Source organism: Zonotrichia leucophrys, chromosome 18 (assembly GCF_028769735.1).
Source record: "Zonotrichia leucophrys gambelii isolate GWCS_2022_RI chromosome 18, RI_Zleu_2.0, whole genome shotgun sequence".
NCBI lineage: Eukaryota > Metazoa > Chordata > Aves > Passeriformes > Passerellidae > Zonotrichia > Zonotrichia leucophrys.
In genome coordinates, this window is record NC_088187.1 from 5,701,923 (window position 1) to 5,722,824 (window position 20,902).

General features: G+C 41.8%; 2 long non-coding RNA genes across 4 annotated transcripts; both read right to left on the minus strand.

The window, feature by feature from the left end:
- Positions 1 to 5,653: 5,653 nt before the first annotated feature.
- Positions 5,654 to 10,831, minus strand: LOC135455209 (uncharacterized). Its single transcript, XR_010442287.1, has 2 exons — positions 9,907 to 10,831; positions 5,654 to 6,649 (listed from the first exon to the last, which is right to left on the minus strand). It is a non-coding gene; the product is annotated as an uncharacterized LOC135455209 (long non-coding RNA).
- Positions 10,832 to 11,084: 253 nt separating this feature from the next.
- LOC135455208 (uncharacterized) lies at positions 11,085 to 20,148 on the minus strand. 3 transcript variants are annotated; one of them, XR_010442285.1, is made up of 5 exons: positions 19,998 to 20,148; positions 19,053 to 19,196; positions 17,032 to 17,172; positions 14,891 to 15,001; positions 13,675 to 14,049 (listed from the first exon to the last, which is right to left on the minus strand). It is a non-coding gene; the product is annotated as an uncharacterized LOC135455208 (long non-coding RNA). The 3 variants fall into 3 exon arrangements; XR_010442284.1 differs by lacking the exons at positions 13,675 to 14,049; positions 14,891 to 15,001 and adding an exon at positions 11,085 to 12,913; XR_010442286.1 differs by lacking the exon at positions 14,891 to 15,001.
- Positions 20,149 to 20,902: the final 754 nt, after the last annotated feature.

The following is a 20,902-nucleotide window of genomic DNA, read 5'->3' on the forward strand; positions in this document are numbered from 1 at the left end:
GGCTGCGGTTTATGGAGGGGCTTGTCCGCAGAGAACACTGTGGAAGAGCAGATATGTTACTCAAATTTGCCAGAAAGTAAGCACTTGTTAGGAGAAGAAAAGAGAAGTTGTGGAGAAAAAGAAACTATATTAATACAGCTTGTGGCCTTTTGGAAGGAATTGCGAATTTTTGCATTGGTGCAATTCAATATTTTTGGAAACGGTCAAAATTATATTTAGGGAGATTATTTGGCCTTTACTGAAATCACATTTAAATAATTTATAGATACTTAGAATTCAACTATTTAGACACTGTACTATGGAATTAAGAACCTCAAAAATCTCTTCAACTGCTGAACCACACTTAAAATTAGTTTGGAAATATTATAATGCTCTTTTCTCACAATTGATAGTTTTTTACAAAGATCAGAATGCTCATACTCCACTGTCTGAACTGCACACTGAAAACTCTAGCTTCTTAATGACTCAGTTTCAGTATTTACAACCTTTTTATAATGGCATTAATAATAAAATTTTCTCTAATTTATTGACTGCTTGAATACAGGCATAAATTGCAACATGACTGTCTAAGATTAGTGCTGTTCAAACCACACTGAGATAGCTCCTTTTCTAGTACTTTCTTTTGTTTTTTAAAAATTAGTAGAATTTTAGAGAAAAACAAGGTTCAATGACTTAAAGCTGTGATGAAGTAAGGAATTTAAAGCCTGAATTAATTTATCTGAAATATATTTTTCTTTCCTCTGCCCTGAGGGAAAAAAAAAAAGCAAAACCAAACACTGGGCGGCTTAGGAAAACATTTAAATATCTCTTTCTGTATAGAGTTAGGTACCTGATATTGACACAACATTTAATCTTGTGTTTATTTTACTAAAATGAGAAAACATAACATGATATTTCTTTGTTTGTCTCTGGAGGAACAGGTAGTGGCTTCCAGAGGAGGGAGGCTGCGTCTTCCATTTCTTGTGAGGTAGAAAACAAGCAGAGCAGAGAATAAAGGGCAGCATTGCCTTTTACAGAGGTGACAATCAGAGCTTGGTTTGTTATGTTACAGCTGTTACTGCTTTAGTGATTCCATGGCAAATTTCAGACAAAATATCTCATTACATATGCTGCAAAAAAATGCTGAATTTTGCAGTTTTCCTACTGTATTCTTAGTTCAGTTACACAGCAGTGATGGGAAGGAAGTGCACCTCACTCCCTGTTAGGTGAGTTAAGCAGAAGTGAATAATGTCCCCTTGGGGACTTTCTGGCCTGCCATGAGTATTCAGAGACTTCAAACACAGCTCCTTAAAGACTGGACCAGATGACCTTATGAGATCCCTTACAACCTAGACTGTTCTATGATTCAATAATTCACTTGAAAACCATACCAACCTTCAGCATCCCACCACCTTCTACTGTGACTACAGTGGATTTAAGAATATACAGTGAAGCAGTGACCATTCACTCAGCCATACACACACCCCACCCAAAAGGATCTGTCTCTGTTCCTATAAATTGGTAAATCAGCTTCTTACCTCTCGTGACACCAGATGTGTGGCTTGTGAGCTGGCAGCTGATCAGTGCTGTAAAACAGAAATGACAATTCCCAAATTGCTGCTGCACAAAAATCAAGACTGAAAACATGCAGGTAGGTGCCTTGAAAACAGATTTGTAATGGAGTCCCCTCCTGCACAGGAGCACCAGAGGCAGCAGGAATGTGGGGGCACATTAGGCTGCCATCCCCTTCCTGGCAGCCTGCAGACCCCATCCCTTACCTTGGAGCTTTCTGTGGAGCCAGGGCAGACGTGTTGCAGGGACATTTTATACGATCTCGCCTGCAGATGCTCCAGATGCCTCCTCTTTCTTCGGTCAAAAATATTTTGGCAAACCCTCTCTGGCTAAGCATTGTCTGGCAAACTGAACTAAGGGCATAATTGTCATTTGACATGAGTAGATATAATTAGAAAATTTTGATGTCTTGGTGGCTATATGAATACATCTCCTATAAATAATGTGACAGGAGTGTTAAGGAGGGAATCTGGACTAGTTGAAGCACTTAAAGAACTTGGATTCAGGACTTATGGATTCTATTGCTGGCTTTCCCACCGACTCACTGCACGACCTGGGATGGATTGCTTGGTATGTCTGTGCTGCAGCTACCCCAGCTGTACAATGGGAATGTCAGCTTTTATCTTTCCCTTGTGATGGTGTGAATCTTTTAAGAAATGCCTTAGAGGAATACATTGGGCAAGCCACTAAGGGGAAGTAAGTATTATGAAAAGCATTTGGCGGATGTGCTGGTAAGATTCTGAAAGCAGAGGAACAATCTCTGTGATAGTGTGATAGTGCTGGTGCCTGAGAGTGAAGACAGGGCAAGATTTTGTCACAGAAATAAGAGCCTGGGGTGTAGCTGAACTACTGGGGTAGGTCTCAGAGAGTGATGTGAGGTCACTTCTGATACATGAAAAGGAGCATACCTACATTAGTGCAGATATACCAATCTGTGCACTTGAAATTGCAAAAGAAGTGGAAGATTCTCCAAGAAAGAATAATAAGCCTGTGCATGAATTTGTGCTAAGGTGAGTATTGTCAGATGTGCTGTGATTTCTGCTATGCAGATCAGTGCAGCTCAAAAATAGATGTTTCTTTCTTTTCTTGGTGATGTTTTAATTAATCAAAAAGCACCCATATCCAGGACAGGACCTCAGTTATTTCTTATATCTTTTTTTCCAAGTTTGACCTGTCAATCTGTACCATAAATAAAAGAAATCTTGAGGTAAAGATTTGGGCTTGTAGAAGTCTATGGCATTTGAATACCCATAGTTCTTTCAACAAGGAGCATCAGGTTTGGTGTTGTTGGCAAACTTGCTGAGGATGTCCCTGAATCCACTGCTCCTGTTGGCTAAAGAGATATTAAACACCTCTGGTTTTGTTTCCCTTTCTACAGTGGCAACTTCACCAGACAGCCACAGCTTCTTAAGTATAATGTATAGTGGCTTAGCCATTTCCTCTGCCCGTTCCCTCAGGACCTGTGGATGGATCTTATCAGGACCCATGGACTTGTGCACCTCTAAGTTCCTTAAACGGTCTCAGACCTGATCTTCTCCTACAGTGGGTGGTTCTTCATTCTCCCAGTTCCTGACTTTGCCTTCTGCAAATTGGATGGTGTGGCTTAAGCACTTGCTGGTTAATACAGAGGCAAAAACCAAATTGAGTACCTCAGCTTTCTCTAGATCCCGGGTAATGAGGTGACCCCATTTCTTCCAGAGGAGGCCCTAATTCTCCTGTCTTCCTTTTATCACCAACATTCCTACAGAAGCTTTTCTTGTTGCTTTTGATGTCCCTGGCCAAATTTAATTCTATCACAGCCTTAGCTTTCCTCTGCTCTTTGGCTGCTTGGATAATTTCTCTATATTCTTCACAGGCTACCTGTTCCTGCTCCCACCCTCTGTAGGCTTTCTTTTTGCATTTGAGTTCATCCACGAGCTCCTTGTTCATCCATGCACACCTCCTGGCATTTTTAACTGACTTCCTCTTTGCTGGGATGCATCACTCCTGAGTTGTCCTTGAAAAGTCCAAAGTCTCCTGGAGTCCAGGGCAGTGAGCTTGTTGTGTCCCCTCCTCGCTGCCCCAAGGATCTCTAACCCCACCATTTCATGGTCCCTGCAGTCAAAGCTGACCTTGAGCTTCACATTCCCCACCAGCTCCTCCTTGTTGGTGATAACAAGGTCCAACACAACCCTCCTCCATATTGGCTCCTCTGTCGCTCGGAATAGAAGTTACCATCACAAGAAAGTCCTGGAGCAGTCAAAGTGGTTCCAAAGGAGGACTAAGAACTGGAACACCCCTCCTATGAAGAAAAGCTGAGCTACTTCACACAATCATAGAATCATTATGGTTGGGAAAAGCCTCCAAGCTCACAGAATCCAACCTTTGACCAAACAGCACCACCACCCTCACTGAACCACAGCAGTAATTGCCATATCCAGTCATTGGGGTTGTTCAGCCTGGAGATGAGAAATGTTCAAGGACACCTTCTTGATGCCCTTCAATACTTGTGGGGGCTTGTAAGAAAGACAGAGCAAAGAATTTAAAGCACAAGATGCACCAGTTGTAAGCTGAAAAAAATGTAGATTTCAGATAGATATGATAGATAGAAATATTTTATGATGAACCCAGGGATGGGATTCCCAGAGAAGTAACAAATGTGCCACTACTGGAGGCTGGGTTTGTTGGGGTTCTGACCATTATCCTTGAGGTCTTCTCTGAGTAGCTGCTGTTGCCTTTCTGTTAAGTCCTGCTCTCAGTGGCATGTAGCAAGCCTGTCTTATGCAGTGCTGTCAGGCTGGGACCTAAGGTAGCTTCTCACATGAGAGTCAGCCTGTGAGAAAGAATTCCTTCCTTGCTCCCTAATCTCCTCTCAGTAGTCAGATGACATTTTCTCTAGCTGCAAATCAAGTTTTATTTAGTCAAAGGCCAAGGGTGTTTGGTCAGTGTTCCCAGAAGGACACAACTGTCACCTGTGTTATGTAGCTATATATTATATGTTATTCTGCTATGTGTCTTTCCACAGCTATATAGCAGAATAGATCCATATATATTCTTTGAGAAAAAATTTGTGAAGGAATTTCTGAAGTTATTGCAGTAAAGGTGAAGTAAAACTATGCTCAATATGTAAAATTCCCAATTTTACTTTAGGAAAAAATACAGTACTGTGTACATTTCAATATAACATCCATAACTATGATATGCAACAGTCCTACAATATCTAAATGTAAGTATATATGGATATTCACCTCTAATTCTTACTGCTTTACAATTTTTCTGTGCATGAGCAACATACTCTTTGCCAGTATATTTCACAGTCCTAAAATCAGGTGACACCCTCTATCATTACAGAGTTACAGTGGTTTTCTGTCTTTTCAAATATTCTGAATATTTTTATAATCTTTTTACTGAATTGTGTTCTTAAATTCATATTACAGGCAGTTGTGGGTTTTTTCCTGATTGATTGTTTTCCATTGTCCAAAGACTGCAAAAAAGTCAAAATACATAATGATGAAGAACTTTTGTTTAGTTTATGGACCCTCACACAATTTCTTCACATTGAGTAAAATCAATTTAGAAAGAGTAGTAAAAATTTAAACCTGATGATGCTCATATGCACTCAGGCATAATAACAAATTCAGGTAATTTTCAGTGTGCAGAGAAAAGAATAGAATTATCTGTGCTCTGCCAGGGAAGCTGAGGAAAATGCCTATGTACTAAGCTCCTCTAAAATGTGATAAAATGTATGTCATAAAAGAAACTCTCCTGCTGCATTTTCCATAAGCCACACATCTAGTGCAGCACTGACCTGTCTTCTCCATGTGACCTTCAGGAGAGCCTTTCAGGGCTCTTTTTAGGTTACAGCAACAGCTGAGAAAAGAAGTCGCTGATTCCGATTGCTGCCAGGACTTAATGGAAACTCAGCAGGGGATGGATGGAGAATTTAATTTCTTCTTGTGTGTTCTCTCTGATATCAATGTCTGCTGCTATTTGCCTACCCTTTGCAGGGTGATATATACCTGAACCCTTTTCCTTGTCCCTCTCAAGTCTCTTTCCATGTACAAGCACAGAAGGAATAACATCACACTGAGCTAGCACAGCAGAAGTTTGCAATGCTGCAGTATTTGCTTCATAAGATCCAGGATCCAACGTAGTGGGGATGATCTCAACAAGATACATTTAAAAACCCTGAAATTCTTCAGTATATTTATTCCTGGTCCAGCTCTGGTCCTTCTCAACAGTAGGTAACTTTCAACAAGCATAGCTGGGACAGTACTATGTGTATTCAAGAATGTGGTCTTACATTTGAGTTAACTCAGAAAATTCAGAGTTGAGTGCAGAATTGGAAGTATTTTAATGGTGTTCTGGCATGCTCTGTCCACCTGAGTAGCAAGGAGAGTCATAGTTCCAAAGATGTATCATATGACAGAAACCTTGCCATCCCAGTGGCAGTGCTGAAAACATGCTCCTGCAATGCCAGCATCTTGCCAGGAATGGGAAGTTCTATTTCTTTCAAAAGTAGGTGATAATTTAGAGGCAGCTTAACTAATAGCTTGGGAGGACTTCAGCCTCTGTCTTGCAGGAAATATTCAACTATCTGACGAACTCAAGTACCCATTAAACTCCAACAATCTGTGACTAGATGCATTTCATTATGGAATGAGATTTAAATAATGATGGTTTCAATATCAGCACAAAGTAACAGCATAATTAAATAGCTGGAACAAACAGCTGAATTCATGTGTCCAGATTTATCTTATTTGACACTATGATATTGAGAGATGCTGAAGTCATAATCAGTTCCCTATAAGCTTCAACAGAGCAGGAAGACAAAAGGTATGGGCAGGTAGCATAAATATCTGTTCACTCTAAGCATAATAGAGGGAAAAGGCATTACTCTGAGAGCTTCTAACTACCACATAATTGCATTGCAGACTACAAGAAAAACTTTCAATATAAAAAGACATTTCAATGTCTTAGCTGTTTTGGTGGACTGTCATTAGTCCTTGCAAATCTGGTCATCTTGATCTAACAAATTCCAGCTGACAGCTCCTGGTGACATCTCACAGTATATTTTCTGTTCCAGAGGAAGTCCCTTGTTTACATTAAATTTGGAATGCTGTAAAAAAAAATGAATATGTTAAAAGATTTATTTTTTAATTTGTTGTCTTCTACCTTCACTTAAATAAGACTATACAAAAGGGACAATTCTTTAGCTGATATTTTAGTGTACTGCTGTAGAACACCTTGTTCATTGGAAGAAAGAGCTACAGGCCCACTGAAAAATGTTGACAGTTTTTGGTATTTTGACTAAAAAAGCAGCAAGTATAAAGGAAGAGAATCTAGATGAAAAATGTAGGTGATTTACACATCTTGCTTGAAAACGTATTGATAAAATCATTCCAAAATAGCATGGTGCCATGAATGACTTGGATATGTCAGAAGTTTGGCAGATGATACAACCAATGATATTAGCACAGATTTGCATAAGTCTTCCAAGAGAAGATTTATATGTTAGCAAAGGCTTTGCAGGGACCTAATCAGTACTGTCAGTAGTGCTTTGAACTAGGAAATTACACAAAGACAATGGAAGCACGCGTAAGAAATACTGAAGAGTAATTTAGCTGAAAAAGTTAAACTAAAACATATGGAAACAATAACCTGAAAACCTCTTAAGTAATCTTTGACAAAATACTGGTATGTTTGTTTTGGTTTTTTTCCATCTCAGCTCCTTATTCACAGGCTAGGAATTCCAGAAGTAATCTCAATGAATAATATCAAGGCAAATAAACTAAACATTACATTAAAGTTTCAGGGCAAAGTGAGAAAGAAAAAGTAATTTGGACTATGGTTATAGAGACCAAAGATGGAGATAAATGTGAGAAAAACATCACGGAAAAGCAGTGGATATCCAAAGTTTTTGTGTTGTTGAAACTACCAATACTGATGGCACTTCTTTAATTTATTGCAGTGAAATTAGAGAATCAGTTATAGAATGGATTCATTTGGAAAGAGCCTGAAAGAACAATGGGCAGGGACAACTTCCACTATCGTAGGCTGCTCCAAGCCCCCTCCAGCCTGGCCTTGGACACTGCCAGGAATCCAGGGCAGCCACAGCTTCTCTGAGCAACCTGTGCCAGGGCCTGCCCACCCTCACAGGGAAGAGTTTCTCTCTAATGTCTGATATATAACTCTTTTCCAGTTTAAATCTGTTACCCCTTGTCCTGCTGGAGAAAAGTTAATTTCATGCTGCCTTTCCTAGAACACTGCCTCGTGGCAGGAAACCTTTGCAGACAGGGGAAGCTAATTACTTCTACTAATAAATCATTAGCACATTTCTTGTCAAGCTTTTGACCTGTGCCAACAACACATCTCCTAAACAGATTTAAAGGCATAACTGGACAGCTGGCATTTTCTGGGACCCTTCCCAATACAGTCTGCATCCAGCCTCACCATGCTTGATACAGAAATAGTTTACTTCTATAAGCACAAACAGTTCCATGCCAATTGGCCTAAGTTCCTGGACATGTTTAATTTACTAGTGGAGCTGCAGTGTTACTCTGGAAAGGTCTGGAGGAGCAACAGCAGTATCTGTCCTTGGAAAAGGAAGGACCTGCTGGAAGAAGCAACAACATCTTGATGGAAAAAGGAAATTAAAATCGATTGTGCCTCTATTAACCTTCAGCCAATGCTTCCATCTCTTCAGGGCTGGGCTCCACTGCAGCTGGATGCAAAACACAGGGAGTCAAAAGAGAAGAGGCTGATTGAGGGTAGACTCCAGCTACAGGCTGGAGTTCAGACTACAGCTACTGCACAGTAGCGAGGAGGGAGCAAGGATCTGCAGTGCTGACATTCCCATGGAAGAGGAATGATTTTATTGTGCTGAAAATAGATCCTTCTTGAGATGAAGATGGGGCAGCTGCCTCACCCTTTGGCAGCTCATAGCCATGGCTTCCCCTGTCCCGTCTTCTGGGACTGGCTGTGAATTCAGGAGCAGGAATTACAGGAAGGCAGCAGAGTCAAGTGGGAAAGTGGAGGCATCTCAACATTACTAGTCTGTATCCTTTAGGACACCTCCTGAGCCCCCATCCATGTTTTTATCTTGGTACCATTCAGCTCACAAACTAGAAGCTTGACTTGAGTGTGTGGATGAGGAAATAGAGGTGGAAATAACAAATGACATGAAATACCTTGCTGAACACCCTGAGGCTATGTAAAGTGTTTTCACAGTATATCTATCAGATGTCTCATTTGGAAGCTGAGAATGGGCTGGACAAATGGGTGGTTGTAACCTTTGAAAATTGTCTGAACTGTCTCAACTGTTCAATCAGCAGCTAATTAGTAGCTGGCTGGCAGTTGTTAATGAGAGCAATACCTCTGTGGCTCACAAGGAGTTTTATCTTTCAAAATCTCCATCAAAGCCCTATGAGTGAGTCACAGATTGCACCTTTGCAAATTTGCCAATAACGTTAAGGGATTGGAGTGACAGAGATTTAATCTGTCTGCAACTTTGAATGAAGGGGCTTGTCAGATAAAGCTTATTGCAGGGAATTGAGTTTTTCTCCTTCCAAAGGCCAGTTTTGGTGATTCAGATGCATTCAGACTGTTCTCAGACATTGCAAATGCAATCTTTTGTGCACATCTAGGGATGTATAACTCCCAGCTCATTCAGATTTCCTTTTTGTTGCCCTTGCATTCAGATTTTTTTCTACTTATAGCTGTGGTGGCAATCCTGTGCCTCAGTGAACATGGAGAGTCCTGGTGGCTTATGTGTCAGTGACACTCTTACCTCTCTAATGGAAGTTGGAGCCAAGGGATAAGAAAACAGACTCCATGGATAGCCATGTCCAATACTGTTCTTGAACTACTGTAGTCCCAGCTAGACAGGGATTATTCACAGTGGCAAGCAAGCCCAAACCCTCTCCCAGCTGGGAATTCAAGTTCTAATAAGTAGAGAGCAAAAACCTGTCTTTATATGTGACACTATTTCCTGTAAGTATTAATAAATGAAGCCTTTAAAAAGAGCCACAGTATGAAAGCAGGTGTGTCACAGACAAGAAATCTCTTAGCTGGGCTCCTTTATCCTGTAGCCAAGAAAATGGGATAGGAAATATACTGCAAATATTTAGGGAAGATTTTGTCAGCATATGGGAACAATGCACCTCCATTATCCAAAGGGCATTAAAAAGCTAAGTAATAGACACATTTTGGCTTGAAAATGGGGGCACTGGGTTGCCTGCTGGAGCCTTTCCTGTCAGCTGCTGGCTGCTTTCTACCTTAAGCAAATGAAAATCACACACAGAAAGATAAAGTTTTTGATTAAGCCATCAGTAGGGCATGTGGACTGCAGGCCAGAGCTACAAACCACAGACTTACCTCATGGGAATGGCAGGAAAGCCAGCAGGGATGTCAGGATCCAAGAAGAAGTATATTTTTCCCCACGTCATGGGCTGGCTCTCCCTTCACATCCATGAGCACAGCTTCCATAACTGCCAGAATTATCAGGGTCCTGGCTTTAACCAGCTGCTACTCTCCCAAGGGAGACAAGTCACACTGAGGAAAAGCAGACAGAGATTGCAAACTCTCTGCAGGTGGAGAAAGGGTCCCTGAGGGATCCCCCAGCATGTGGATGTGAGTGGCACTGCTGTCCATTGCTAGCTTAGTTTGTTGTCTGAATTATAGGTGGTGAAGGTTTGGTGTAGGTGTAGTCCTGTCCTGCTGAGAAAATTTCAGGTCAACATATCTTTCCTGATCTGCATAGATAATACCTGTGCTTTATACTGGACTAGCAACTTGGCAGTTCTTTAGCCTTAAAATATATATTGGGCAGTATTCAGTCAGCTCAAGGCTAGCAAAAAGCTCTAATTAAAGAAACTAATAGGAAATCCCAGGGTGAAAGAGCAACAGGAGGTATGATGTCACTTTTTTAATTGGCAGAGTTCTTGCAATAACTCTTCTGAGAAATAGGAGCACCACAAACCTCCTGGGAGAAGCCTGTTCTACTCATTAAATCCCTTGCATCTAAAGCCAGTCACAGGTGTACCAAGTTAGCTGTGACTGCTGGAAAATTTGCATTATAACATGAAAACCAGGATTGTTTGTTGCTGTCCTGACAACTGAGATGGTAACTTAATATTTGATCCACTGCTGTGTAACACTGCGTAAATAAAACAGTCCCCTGTTCAGAGGTAAGATGAGAGCACAGCAGCAAAGAGTGACTGAAAATAAGAACTGAGAGCATTAGCAAAAATCACGTGTTCTGTGGGTTTCCCAAACAGGCACAGTGATGTGGAGTGAACCAGTGCTGTACTCTGGAAACTGTCAGGGAGCTCTGTATAAAGTTCTGGTGAACCTCTACTGAAATATTCTGTGTTGTCCCAGCATTACATGTTCAGAAATTAGACTCAAGGGAAACAGGGGCATTTGTGAGACCGCAGGGGAGCAAAGAAACTCCCTTGAGGGAGGAGCTTGGAAGAGTTCAACTTAAAGCTCTTGGGTCTTGGCCAGCACCCAAGAGGCACTAGTGAGCAACCCACTTGCTTTCAGGTGCTTCAGACCCTTAGAAATCCATCCTACAGCACGGTGCCTTCCCAGGCTCTGTCTCGTGCACTTTGCAAACTTGACTTGCCAAGTTTGAAACCCACATCAGCCCGGAGCCAGAATCACTGGGCACAGCACAAGCTGCTCTGCCCAGGCAAGGAGAGGCCCCAGCTGGCCCTGGCTGCAGCAGCTTTCTGTGCCCTCCATGAACACACAGAGAGCTTTGTCTGCCAGGAGTGTGCTCTGCCCAGAGGCACAAGCAGTGCATACAGAGGCTGTCCTGGCTGCAGAGCAGCAGCCCCTGGGCTCCAGGCTCTCCATGGCCTCTTGGCAAGGGGGACATCCCTGCCCTGCTGCTGCCTGCTGGCTTCTTGTGACAGACATGCCAGGGCACAAAGGCCAGCCCAGAGCACTGTCCTGGCAGTGGCTCAGCCTTGATAACATCTGAGGCTGAAAAGCGCAGGAATGATGAGACAGGCAGATGTGCTGAGGCTTTTCCTTAACACTTCCCTATTCCTCAAGTGCTCTTGCTTTAGGCACATCCCAGTCCTGCTGTCTTTGTTCTGTGTGGAATCAGGAGTCTGCACCTGGTTTTCCTCTCATGGATTTGTCTGGCAGATTTTTGAATGAATGGAAACCTTCACTGCATTGCTGGTGATGAGTTGTGTAGATTAATTACAAGTGTTTTGAGGAATATGTGACACTAAATGGTCTCCAAAGGATGGTTCTTCTTTGGGGCATGAACCTTCTCTCCTCTATTTTCTGCCACACATGAACCATAACCTTTCCAGATTTATGATGTGGACATCTGCACTGTCTTGACCTGAACAATTCTGTCAGCGATACATCCCTAAGGATCCCAGACCAGTTATTTTTATGGATGGTAGTATCATTGCTCCTTGGGGTTGGGTTTCAGAAACAGGGGGATTGTTTTTCACTGACATCTTAAAATTTGAGGGGGAGATTAGAATTCTCCAGGGAGTAAGTGTGACATTTGTCTCTGTCAGCTGCACAGAGTATATAATCTGTTCCTATAAAAAGAACACCAAGATTTATACAATTCAGGACATCATAAATTATGCTAAAATGTGGGGATTTTCTGAATTCAGGAAACTGAAATGTAAATTAATGGAAAAATGAAAATACACCCACATTTGCCTGCACACTGTTTATGTTACTCTCATATTTTCTTTCTGTGTCAATCCTGCAGAGGTTGTCCAGAGCTTAAACTCTTCTTGAGAAGAAATTTCTGCATGAATGCACAAAAAGGGGGAAAGACCTTCCTAGGCTGTTGTACTGGAAAAATTCTTGGAAAACAGATTTTTCCAATGCCGATTTTCCATGTAGGTGGGGAGAATACCTTTTCTTTTTTGGCAGGAGGAATGAGGTGATAGAAATGTCCCCCTTCTCTGGTTTCCATAGAATTCCCTTGGACAGACATCTCCTGTGTGGCATCAGGACTCCTTAGGAAATATGTTGGGCACATCACAGGTACTCTAAGAAATGTCTGCATGAGCTTCTCTGTGCTATCCCCCACTGTCCCCAGCCCCTTCTTCAGTATCAAAAATTGTAGTAGGCACTAATGCAGCAAAATTGTCAGGGAATTTCCTGAATTTTCCTGTGGAAGATTTCACACAGCAATATGCTCTGTGCTTAGTCGCGTCCTGCCCTCCCTCGATTGTTGCTCAGCCAAGCATTTCCCAGAAGTTCTGGTAGAAAGGGTTAGTGAGTGTGCTGTCATCCTCTTCTGCTGTCATCCCAGACCCACTGAACAGGGAGGAGTGGGAGAGCCCGGAACCTGCCGGGCTCAGTCAGCCCTGGCTCAGAACAGCATCGTCATCTCCTGAGGGACAGGGATAGAAGGAAGGAAAAACTGGGTCAGAGAGAAGTATTGGAAATCAATGCAGTGCAGCTGAAGTAACTCACCCTCTCCAAACTATGAAAGAATTGCTGACCCTGTGTCAATCTGACAGTTTTCCCCTTCAGAGAAAATTTCCGGTCCCTGGCATGACAGAACAACCACCTGGTGTGGGTCTCCTCAGAGCTGTAGGGAAACAGGGCTGTTGATGTGCCTTGCATTTAGCTCAGAGGAAGGTGCTGGGCTTCATTCAGTTCCTGCCAGAGCAGCAGCTCCCTTCATGTCCTCAGCTGAGATGTGCATGTGAAAGTTCTGACAGAGCAGTCCTGGCAAAAGACTTGTTAATATGCCCAGGAAACAATCCACACATGCAATGGCTTCTTGGATTGTTTGGGAAGAGCCCATGGCATGGCAGCTAGTAGACACTGGATTATCTGCATAACAAGGAAGTTTGGATTTTGTTTTATGCAGAGCATCCAGGGCTCTTCTGATGCAGGCCAACAAAGTGGCATGTGCAGGAAGAATGTGATTCCCCTGCTAGTGTCAGGAGTACAATGTGGCATGAATGAACCCTTTCCTAGCATGGTATTGTATAACCTCCAGTGAGCAGCTCATCCAGAAGAGAAGGCAGGTGCATGCCAGAGAGCACAGGGAGAACTAATCTCCTGCTAATAACACAGACAAAGGGAAGCAAAGTAAAAAAAAAAAAAAAAAGATGTGATGTAATATAATGATGAACCGTAACCCTGGAAAGAGGCCATCCCATCAGTCATTTTAGAAGAATAGATATAGAGTCACAACAGTCACTGTAAAATTTCCAGCCCTTGTTATAAATTCAGTATTTACAAGGCACGTTGTTCTCCCCCAGAGAATTCTCTCCCAAGTGGTGAGAAATGTTTGGCATGTCATGAAGGCTTTTGTTAAATTATTTTTGTGATTTGCAGATTGTTATTCAGGAGTGGGCATTTTGGTATACCATTTGTCTGTCTGAGACTCTAGTTTGTGCTTTACACATCTGTCTGGCTAGAGAGGCTTGATAAATATCCCTGTCATTCATTTGCTATCCATGACAAAGCCAAAACTTCTTGAGCAGAAGAACATTGAAACTGCTGGAAGTCCATCTGGAACAAAAAAGAAGATTGAGCCTTACATTAAAAGCAAGACTGATGTAATTTGGAAATGAGGATAGAAACACAGAAACAATCACCTCCCCAGTCTGCTTGTAAAAATCAACCTACCTTACAGTCAATTCTGTAATCTCATCAGGTCACAAATTATTGCCAAGTTATAGTGAAAACAGAAAATGTATGGAGAAAAATTTCTGATATAATGCTGCAGTGACCAGAATTTAATGGCAGCTTCCAGATCTTAATTTCTATAAAATTTGTTTACCTCTAAAGTTCTCAAAATATGGATATATAGGTGTTTTAGATCAGAAAGCACCTCTAATTTTCAAAATGAATTAGCAAATGGACTCTTTGCATTCATTCATTTTGCTCCTTATATTTTCCTTCAGCCTTTTTTGCTCCTTGTTTTTTTTTTCTCCTCAGCAGAGATATATAAATAAATCCATCTTGTATCAGTTTCATCTCCCTAGACTATCTTTTCAATCACTCAGCAAGTGTGACCCATCATCATTCAAGCCAATCTTTTCAAGTCTCTCATCAAAAAGGAGTTCATCCATTCTCATGAACATTTTAATAATTCTGATGGGGTGGAATAAGAGAGACAGGGAGAGAGAGACATGCAGTATGGACCAGGAGGCAGGAGAAAACAAAAAGCAGTGGAGAGGTGAGTAAAGGGAAAGCTGTTTTCAAGCAGTGGGAGAAGGCATTTTCTCCTCAGTACTAACTCTAATGATCACCCTGTTGAGAAATAAATATTTCTTTCTTCTCAAGTAGATCCTTTCAGTAATTTGACAGAAATGGACTGGAGGTGTTTTCCAAGCCACCCAAAACTCACAGTGCTGCTGCATAGGATGTGCCACCTCAGGGGTCAGGCTGGCCTCAGGAGAAGGACCATGATCTCATTGCTCTATGCTTCACAGTTGCTTGCATGAAGGTCACACTCAATCTGTATTTACAAAGTCACCTGCTCGTAAAATAGCTCACCCTGCAGTGCCCAGTGAGCACATACTTTATGTCTTCCCAGTCATCACCAGTACCTCTTCTTCCCCTCCCTTTGATGTTTTCAGCTGTTTCTTTGGGCACTCCTGTTCACAAGCACTTGTGGTGTGTGAAGGCACCAAACAGAACCTTCCTGCCCCTCCCGCAATGCCAGGAAAAAGCAGGGGTTTTGGCAAATTGATCTGTTACCCATGGCCTAAAGAGATAATCATCAAGGTACTGGGCAATGGGCATGAAATTGGGTGGAAAAACACAGAATATACCCAAAGCTGATAGACCTTTTCTTCAGACATTTTCCAGAGATTCATCTTTGCTTTTTCTTTTAAAATTACACATTTCCCTTTAAAGATTGCAAACCTCTACTTATCACTGCTTAAATAATATTTATTCATAATTCCTCTTCATTTTGAAAGAGCCCAGCATCACAGGCAAATGGTGAACATTCCCCACAGTGAATAAAATTGCCAGTATCAAGCCTTAAGTTACATGTCACAAATCAAATACTGGGTTTTTTTGGGCATTAGATTATTCAGAGTAAAGGACTTTAGTTAATCTTAAGGAAATAAAAATTCTCAAGAAAAATAATTTCTGTGGAGCAGGGATGTGTTCATCTACCTCTGATGACAGGAAAGGGAATGGAACTCATGTTCTAAGATATACCTGTCACTCTTTCACATCAAGATTATTATGGACTTGGAAGTCTCTGCAATAAAAACAAGGTATCAGATGCATCTATTTTAAGCTTTCTCTCAGAGGTGTATATTTATGCCTATTATGGATCCATGTTTTTCCCAAGATCAGTTACCTTTACATCAGCACTTACCAGCTGACAGGCAGCCTGACTCCAGGAATAGTGTGTCCCTGCAAAATGATGCCTGTCCTCCATGTATGGCAACAAATCACAAAGTGAGGAGAAATTAATTTTCCATTTCACTGCTATTAATATTCCATTTTGATCCCGATAATCCTCTGCAAGTTACAGGGTGTGCAGTGAAGTTCAGCACAGTGCAATGTGTGGGAATTTTGTGTTGCCCAAATGTACGCTTTATAACAGAAAAGCCAACTATTATTTTTAATTTTAAAAATTTTCAGTTTTTTTACATTAAAAAAATCCCACAATATCAATAGTTTGTGCAAAGCACTGTAAGATACTAATTTATTAAGAAAGAAAGAAATAAAAACATTTCATTTAAAACATGTTGTGATTGCTTTAAATAAATATATGTAATCCATTCCATATCTTTTGTGATAGAATCAAAAGCAAAGAGAATGGAGAATGGCTATTTACAAAGTCTATCTGCCCTTCAGGAAACAGACATAGATTTCAAACTTTTCTATACTTTAATTGCAATGTTTTTAGGGAAGCCACAAGAGCAGCATGTAAATTAAAGGATTTGCATTCTGATCTTTCTTTTACGATGTTATGAAAGACTGTGGGATGGCTCCAATCACTTTCAGTCCCTCTGGTGGACACCAGACTGGTATCCAGATACCAAATATTATCACTAGTGCCCAATAACACTTCACTGGGTTGAACTTGTTTCTATAATCTTATGCAAAACCTCAGAACATTTCTCATCGTGAAACCCAGGATGCTGCTGGCTTTGTGTCTACCAGGTCTTTTTCTGCTTTCCAGCCAGTCACCCCCAAACCTGTGCTGGTATATGAGGTTATTGCTCCCCAGGTATGGAACTATCAGTTTTCATTAACTGAACTTATGTCAACCTGTTTCTCCAACTTGTCAAAATCCCTCTGAATAACAGCACAGCTATGTGGTGTATCAGCCACACCTCCCAGTTCTGTATCATCAGCATATTTGCTGTGTGTGCACTCTGTTCCAGCATCTAGAATGCTAATGAAGGGGTTAAAAGAATGTGGGCATTTGTTTTGATCACTGGAACACAACACCGTTTTTCTGCTCAACTATTTTTTTCCCAACAAGAAAGTCAAAACATGAAAAACATTAATGTAAATTACCTGTGAGGGACCACAAAGTGCAACAAACTGTTGTTTCAGAAATTTTAAGCTGCCAGATGCTGAGTTCAGGAAGGCAAAATGTTGTGTTAGCTTTTGCTCTTATGTCAGGCACTGTGTACCCTTCCACAATTCACGGTTTCCCTGCAGAAAAAGTAATATAAACAATTAAAACAGGATTTTTATCTGAAGGGTTTAAGGCTCAATCTGACACCTTGGGAAGGCATTCTAGGTTGCAGGAAGGACAGCCTCCTCGTTCCTTATTAGACAACCACTGATATCCTTACAGAACCTTGTCCTCAAGAGAGAGTGCTTGATAACCAGTTCCCAGGCTCACAGAAGCTGTATCTCTTGTCTTCTAGCTGCAATTATAAATTGCTGGCTATCATGACTGGCAAAATATTCAATAATAGCATTGCATTTCAGAATAGGGAACCCCTGTCCTGGAAGCAGACCAACATACAAATCACAGCCTTTCACTCTCTGTCAATGTAAGTGTTTAAACTGTTCTTCAAACTTCTACCGAGTTAGATCATTTCAACGTTGTAACAAAAATATCTTTTTAGGATTTGTTGTTGTTGTTGTTTTTAAACCTAACATGGTAAATGATCAATATTCAAAAGAATAACCATGAACAGGCTGGTTTCCTGGCACAGCAGTCCTTACCCCTGTGTGCAAGGTCCCACATTGATGGGGAAAAAACCTTGTCCATTCTGTGGCAATTGAAATTGTAAATCTCAGCAACAATCCACAGGAAAACATCAAGTCCCTGCCATGTTTTCCTCTACACAGTTCCTCATTTAGCCATGAGATTCCCTGCCAGAGCTGAGCGTCCCAGCCTGTTCCCTTGCACACACAGTGCTACATTATAGTGTGTAGCAGTGTGCCCCTAAATATTTTTTCTACTTTCTGCATAACCATAAGAGAGAAGAATTAAAATTATCCATCTAGATCGAATAGTTAGGAAATGAAAGAACAGAAAAAGACTCTGGAGAGAAGGAATAATACAATCTGATACATTTAAAGTGTATGCATCAGAGTGCAGTGGAGAAGGATTCCCAGCAAACACGGGTCTTTAACAACACAGTTCATGCTCTGTAGCAGGGGTTCATGCTGGATCAGCAGCAGTCCATTAGTCATGACATGTTAGTAAATCACACAAGAAATTCAACACCATTTTTGACAGGAGCAGGTGCATCACACGAATGTCTCTAGACTTTGGCAAATCTTCAGGAGTGTGTAATTTCATTCCCCAAGAAGCAAAACAAAGCTGAGCATTTTCAGATTGTTCAGTAGCTTAGTTATTCTTTAACAAGTTTCTTTTAACAAATTTACCTCTGTAGTCACACAATTAGCCATGCTAATAGTTTCAGGGTTAGATTGTGAATGGAACAAAGCAGCTGGCAAAGTACCAAAGCCATCATCATCTGACAATTCTTCTTCATTTCACAAAAGTGAGACATAAACCTATGTAATGTGCTCTCATGCCACACAGGGACATATCCAGTCAAAAAGACACTGGGAACCAAAAGATTTTGGGCATGCTTACCAAGGAAAGATTATTCTCTGTCATCGCCAGATTCTTACTCAACATGGACACTGATTTATGAAGGGCATATAAACAAAACCTGGGGGAAGAAAAAACAAAAAGGACTGAGGACTATCATGAGGAGTTCAGCAGGAGCAAACCATGCAGACCTGTAAAAATCTCCTGTGAAAGAGCAGGTGTGTGTGGAGAAAAGCCAAAGGGCTGTCTGTAGGGCTACAGCAGGGTCAGAGCTCTCAGAGAACGAGCATCTATAGAGACAGCCTGCAGGAACACTTCTCTGATGTGGGATTTAATCCTAATTTTACCTGCCACTTCTCCTAGGCTGGACCTAACTGCTTTCAATTGAGCTTTGTTTTGGAGCAGTAAGTGGCTGAGCCATTCAGAAATGTGCCCTTTCCAGAGTATGTCAGACTGCTGAGGATATCAGGAAGCAGCTGGACACCACGGGAGCTCAAACAGGAGTATTTGCACCTACCTTAAGCTCTGTGCATCAGAGGGAAGGTAACTGGCCTTGCATTTCCCTGTTGATTTAGCTCCATGGACAGAATCTCTCATGCCAGAAATTCCCTCAGACAGGCAGCCAGTGACCCATTTGGCTTATGTTAATAAGACAAGTCATCTGAGAATGAACAGTAATAGTCTAGTGAGAATAAATATACACTGTCTTTCCTGGTGCCTCTAAAACCCTCTAATGGAAATTTTACTATGTATTCAGTAATTATATTATCAAGCTTTCCACTTCTGACTCGTTGAGGAGCGTGACAAAATGTTTGAGAATGTCTAGAACAAGACAAAGAGCTTGAGAATTTAATGAAGCATTTGTTTTTGAGTTGTTTCTGCAACTCAGAATTACTGTTAAATAGAAAAGAGCTCTTCTGGACTACATTTTTATCTTTTATAACCCAAATGCTCTTTAGATGTCTTCTCCAGCTGCACTGATACCTTTGGGAACAGTTTCTAAACATGACTGCATTTGGCTTAGTAACTCAGAATTTATTCAACAAGGCTTAGAAATAGGACACCTTGCCTCCCACAATCCTATTTATTTTGAAAGATTTTTCTTGTTTCTTCTATGACTGATGTACTTTCCAACAAACTTCCTACCTGTCAACACTGACAGGTTAATTACTGGGTTTAAAATACATGAGAAATTGTAGCATTTGTGACTTAGAAGCCAGGCAGACCGTGGAGCTTTCCAAACATGCTTGTCATTCACTAGGTACCTGAGACGCTGCCAAAATATCTTCAGTAGTTGTTATTGCATGTCTTCCAGTCCAGCTAAGGTCAGATAAAATGTTAGCTTTATAATAAGAAAACAAGTCTAGAAAAGTAGCATAGGAGCACTGAACCAGCAGGAAGTCTTGCCCTCTTCTTTTATGAGCCCCAACATTGCAAAAAGAGGGAAACATCAACCACTTACTTTCTATTAAATACAGCCCTGGGAGCAGTTGCTCTCCTTGGGCTGCTGCAGTGGAGGTGGCAGGGCCACTGATGCTGTGTCTTGTCCTTTTGTTAGCCACACACTCACAAGCACCTCCCTGGTTCCTTTCTGGGGCAGAGTGCCCAGTGCAGATGAGGCCCTGTGCCCTGAGCAGCACCTGCTTCTCTCAGCTCAAGATCTTTTCTTCCAGCATTGATGACCCAAACATTTCCAGCTGTTCTTTGGCCCATCCCACCTGTTCTTTGGGGAACACATGAAACTGGCCCACCCAGCTGGATTTTAACCCCTCTGCTGTGATTTGCTCCTAACAGGTAGGCCAGGCAGTTTCACCATCTAGGTTTCAACAAGATGGGCCCGGCCTTTTCAGGAGGTTTGAAGCACCCAGGTTTCAACAAGATTGGCCAGAGAGTTTCAGCAGATTTGAAGTTTCAGGTTTCAGGGAGATGGGCCTGGCTGTTTCAGCAGGTTTGAAGCACCCAGGTTTCAACGAGATGGGCCCAGCATTTTCAGGAGGTTTGAAGCACCCAGATTACAGAGAGACAGGCCAGGCAGTTTCTGGAGGTTTGAAGCACCCAGGTTTCAGGAAGATGGGCCAGGCAGTTTCAGCAGGTTTTAAGCACTCCGGTTTCAGGGAGATGTCCCTGCTGGCCTGCAGAGGAGCAGGGCCCAGAGCAGGGTCCCCTCATGGCTCCAGGCTGCCATCCCCTGGCACTGGGGCCTGGTCAGCTGCTGCCCAGGAGCTCCCTGTGACTGACAGGAGCCTGATGGGCCCTGAAGCTGAGAATAAAGCTGAAGAAGCCTTGTCCTGATATCAACAGCCTAAATAGTGAAGCAAAAGACATGGCCACAGCCCAACTGATGTCTTTTTGCCCTACACCACCCCT